At 40.7% G+C, this 5,339-nt stretch overlaps 1 long non-coding RNA gene across 1 annotated transcript; it reads left to right on the top strand.

Annotated features, from left to right (window-relative positions):
- The first annotated feature begins 223 nt into the window (after positions 1-223).
- Positions 224-4,550, top strand: LOC148149167 (uncharacterized). Its single transcript, XR_015758051.1, has 2 exons — positions 224-351; positions 4,367-4,550. It is a non-coding gene; the product is annotated as an uncharacterized LOC148149167 (long non-coding RNA).
- Positions 4,551-5,339: the final 789 nt, after the last annotated feature.

Genomic DNA, 5,339 nt, shown 5'->3' with positions numbered 1-5,339 from the left:
CCAAAATAAACACCTCAGTGTCTGCAGATAGTGCAAGAGTGGAAGTGGTGAGAAACCGTTAAAACAGTGGTTAAGAAGGTAGGCTTCTGTGGGTATCAATGGGAAATGGTCGTTAGGGGGCGGGTGGGGAACAGTACCTCACACAGGAAACAGCTATAATCTTCAAAGCGTTTCTCAGCTGGGCCGGAAGAGCAACTAGCACAGTACAAGCTTTGAGCCACAGATTTCTTAGTGGGTTACTGCTAGTCTAGTTTTTATTCCAAGCACACTGCTACACAGTTACAAGATGGTTGCGGGAGACGTTTGACTTTCTATTATGAAACTGTTAGGGGACAGAATGTCAGGTAAAAGGTGAACAAACGATCTGAAACTGCGATATAGAGAATACACATGCATGTCAGAGATGTGACGCTCTAGCTGCTCTTTGAATCTCTTCTAACTTTGCCAGTACACGCTCAGCTTTTGTATTACTCACAAACCCTAGGGTTCTGTGATCATTTCATTGCTTGCAACATACTACGTTTGAATCATATGTTCAAAAAGGAACTTCTTTTCACTCAAAGGAACCTGCCCTTTGTAGGGGGTGGGGGGACGGGAAGGGGGAGAAACTAGCTCGATTTTTTAACTGGGCAGGGATGGGGAACAGCACCATTTGGGCAAAGTTAATGAGGAATTGGACAGTAAGTGAACTTGAACCTGACCATTTTCAGGGCGGCAAAGAGTCCTGCATAAAGGCTCGCTCTGATTAATCATTTTGTGACAACAGGCCTGCAGCCGGGGCAGCTTACTTCGGCAATGACCTTGTTGCACATCTGCAGATTCAATCTGCTTTTACTTACAGCACTGTGAAGTTAACACAGTAATGTACAGTAAAATGTTAATTGCCGAGGCTGTGGAATGTTTTCACAGAGCTCAGCTACAATCTGGCAGGAAAATCAAGATTACAGTTAAAAGGCAATCAAAGCCGTTCTTCAAATTGAGGTTTACACTTTCAAAAACATCAATTTACATTGCCCCCTTGTATGATGTAATGTGTCCCTTTGTCTCCCTGCATTTTAGTGAATTGCAACAACTACTGATACCTGAAATAATTGAATGAGGTCAATTTGACTGTAATGGAAAATTTTGTGATTATATAATTGCTGTAATTTTTAGCCGCTGGGCTAAAATCATTTTTTTTAACTGCTAGTTTGATACTGTATATGCCATTGTGTGTTACATGATGGCCGTTTGTGTACATGTAAAAATCTCGACTATATATACGATTTAAACATATTGCAATACATCTTGTTTTTCTCTGATGACTGTGAAATGGGTGATTGCCAGTCAGGGGCCCGGTTTCCATGTCCCTTTACTTAATTTTTGTTGACTTCAACGTAAAGTGTCCGACAGTCTCTCACTAATCGTACGTAGTTGAGATCCATCCAATAGTTTCTTTAAAAGCATCCATGCAGGGCCAAACTATGCAGTGCACACAGCAACTAGGTCCCAGAGTTCTGTTTCTCTCAGTGAACAGGGGCACTGCAGAGGATGGGGAGGCAGCTGGCATTGTCAACGTCTCCATTTTCCGATGGTGTCAAATACCCACTTCCGTGTGCTGTCCATAGAACAAAATTAGCCCAGTTTTCCGATCATGTCGTTGGTACACACTGAAAAGAAATCAATTTGTTTGAACCTAACTGGGCAACAAATGAATGAATTAATAAGTGTTGATTCTATAGAGGAGGGAATCTGTTTGCTTCCTGATAACTGGTGCTTGTGAAACTGGAAGTAACTAAGCAGTGTATGTTTGACAAGCAAGTGAACAGAGTCAGGGGAAAAAAAAGAGCTGTCTTCTACCAGGCAGAGTTGCCAATTTCTGTAAGGGAGGATGGGGAATGAAAATTGTGTCTGTTTTGTCATGGATTGCAATTGCATGGTCCTTAAACTGCAGACCTAAGAGTGATGCTAGAGGTGGTCTGAAGCACATCTGACTTCATGGGGTCTGGTTGTTAGAAGAGGGAATGATCAAATTTTCATTCAGCAGTATTTGAACGTGATGTCCTTCCATGATCTTTTCAAGGCACCTTTTCACAAATCAAAGCATATTGGAATTCCAGAAAACAATGAGCACTGAAACCTCTCACTACTCAGAAATAATGATTGAGGAAAGAGTTAGCTAGAAATCATCGTTCATTTTCCATCCTTGGACAACAACAAATGTTCTTGCGAACACACGGGTAAGGGATGGGATGGATGAAAAGAAATGTTGGCTAACTTATAAATAGAGTGAATGGTAGTTGTCTTTTTTCCTAGCATGGCGGATTTCAAGACTAGTGCGCATATTTTTAAGGTGAGAGGAGAGAGATTTAAAAAAGGCATGAGAGCAAATCAGAGCAGGATTTATACACTTAATGGTAAGGTCCTTGGGGAGTCCTGTTGAACAAAGAGACCTTGAAGTGTAGGTTCATAGTTCCTTGAAAGTAAAGTCTCAGGTAGATAGGGTAGTGAAGAAGGTGTTTGGTATGCTTTTCTTTATTGATCAGAGTGCTTAATATAGGAGTTGGGAGCTGTACAGGATGTTGGTTTGGCCACTTTTGGAATATTGCGTGCAATTCTGGTCTCCTTCCTATCGGAAGGATGTTGTGAAACTTGAAGAGGTTCAGACAGGATTTATAAGGATGTTGTCAGGGTTGGAGGATTTGAGCTACAGGGAGAGGCTGAATAGGTTGGAGCTGTTTTTGCTGGAGCGTCGGAGGCTGAGGGGTGACCTTATAGAGGTTTATAAAATCATGAGGGGCATGGATATGATAAATAGACAAAGTATTTTCCCTGGAATGGGGGAATCCAGAACTAGAGGATGTAGGTTTAGGGTGAGAGGGGAAAGATATAAAAGAGACCTAAGGGGCAACTTTTTCACAGAGGGTGGTATGTGTATGGAATGAGCTGCCAGAAGAAGTGGTGGAGGCAGTTACAATTACAACATTTAGAAGGCATCTGAATGGTATATGAATAGGGAGGGTTTAGATGGATATGGGCCAAGTGCTGGTAAATGGGATTGTTTAGGATCTCTGGTCAGCATGGACAAGTTGGACCTAAGGGTCTGTATCCATGCTGTACATCTCTATGACTCTGTGAGAGGCAAATGTTTTACACAGAGGGTGGTTTGTGTGTGGAATGAGCTTCCTGAGGAAGTGGTGGATGTGGGTACAATTACAATGTTTAAAAGAGATTTGGATAGATACATGAATGGGAAAGGTTTGGAGGGAAATGAACCAGGAGCAGGCAGGTGGGACTAGTTTAATTTGGGATTATGTTCAGCGTGGACTGTTTGGACTGAAGGCTCTGTTTCTATACCAAATGACTCTATGACTGGATAAAAATATATTGTAAATTTGCAGAGTACCTCTTTTTAATCTTCTGCAGTTGAAATGCATGACCCTAGATTGAAGCCACTATGGATCCAGCCTGGAAATTATGAAGCCATGGTCCTTGTGAGGTAATTGCATGCTGTTGTTGCAGTTCCCAGTGCTAAACTGGCAAATGCCATCAGAACCATAGGGTGACAAGTGTCAGAAATACAAATGGTGACACTCCTTGAACAGAGGATGACCTTTGAGGCCAAGGCTAACGAATTGGAAGCGGTTGTATTTTTCATCTGGCTGTGTTCTGTTTGTGCTGAGAGTATTTGACAGCAAACCACACAGCCCAAAACGTTTGCATCCACACAAACACAACAAAGCACAATTTTAATATAAAAATCACTTGTTATTTCACTGTGGGGATTTTCTTTTTGTTTTTACCTGTTTGAAATTCTTTTTTGAAACCTTGTCCGAAATAAGGTAACGTAAGCAAACACAGTATAATCAATATGAAAATGAACACTCTCAAGGCATTCTTAGAATTATAGATGGTTGAAGCACAGATTATGACCATTTAACTGATTTTATTTATACCTTACCTCTATAAAAGCAATTGCTCGCCTTTTCCCCTTAGCCCGGCAAAGCATCAGATAACAGTTCAGTTCTCTTTTAATTGAAGCCTCAATTAAACCACACTCGCAGACCTAATCTCTCACTGCATGGATAGGCTTTTTCTCAAGTGGGCTTTGCTTCTTTTGCCAATCACTTTAAATTGGTGTCCTTCAGCTCTTTACCCTTCTACCAATTGGCCAAGTTTCTCCCTATCTACTCTATCGAGACACCTTTGAATGACTTTGAATATTTTGGTCAAATGGCCTCTTAATTTCTCACTGCTAAGATGAACAACTTCAGCTTCTCCATTCTATTCATAAAACTGAAGTTCCTTAACCCTGAAAAGAGTACAGACTTTACCAATTTTATATAGAGAGCCATGCTCACTGTGTGTCGTCTTATTTTCTTTGCAGAAGATCCCCCTGCCGAGATAGGAAATCACCAGCCTAATAATCTTATACTCTCAAGATGCCATTAAACAGCAGAAATGGAAAAACTGACTGTCTAAAGTGAAGGAAAATTTGGCAATAGCCTGACCAAAGACCTAATTGCACATTTTCAGAAAGTTATAATTTTAATAAAATGAATACAATTGGATTCTATCTCTGAAGTTTCTCTTGAACAATGGCTTGTTTTTGCGTTCCATTTTTTCCTGTTTGGTCTGTGACTCATGCTGAATTATTTATTAATGCAGATAATGATGCATTTAATGAACATTCATCTGATAATTTATTTGATGTTCGGTGCTATCTGTTAATTAATTTCATGTAGAAATGTGATACATTGTACAGAATGAGAATGTAAGCCAAGTTATCATTTTCTTCTCTCCTTTTAAAATTTAAAATGTATCCCCCATGTGATCGCTAACTGGCTAGGCAGGGCTTTGGCTCATCCCTGTCCTCTGCCAGTGCTGCTTTGTACCCCAGTAACTGGGAGACATGCCAACATGACCCACAATGACTTTGTCGCTGATTACTTGCCCTCCCACCTTCCTCTTTTCCTGAGAGGAAGTATCTAGCTGTGATTAGTAGCTCCCACATAGGCAATGTGAGTACAGTCTAGCTTCCAACTGACCTCACTGCATCACTGTGCTCCACTAACTTCCTGGCTGCCATCGGCTTTTGTGAACATTATTTTCTGTCGTGTTTTTCTTCAGTTTGAAAAGAACAATTCAGGTAACTTTTATTTGAGGCTGCGCAAATCATCACTGAGTACACAGCAGCCAGTGGATTTATTTGCTTTGGAGCGCTAAAGTACATAAATCTTTCTATGGAAGAGTTCAGCATTCAATTTTATTTTTAAAAAGGGTATTTTTGGAACCTCCTGGCGCAAGTTGTGAATTATGTGTGGAAGTTGGTCCTGAAAGGAATTTTCAATACCAAGCCT

Source organism: Chiloscyllium plagiosum, unplaced genomic scaffold (assembly GCF_037043375.1).
Source record: "Chiloscyllium plagiosum isolate Xiang-an unplaced genomic scaffold, Cpla_swu_hap1 HiC_scaffold_9, whole genome shotgun sequence".
Lineage (NCBI taxonomy): Eukaryota > Metazoa > Chordata > Chondrichthyes > Orectolobiformes > Hemiscylliidae > Chiloscyllium > Chiloscyllium plagiosum.
The sequence above is the reverse complement of the archived record's forward strand: the minus strand, read 5'-3'. Positions and strand labels throughout refer to the sequence as shown.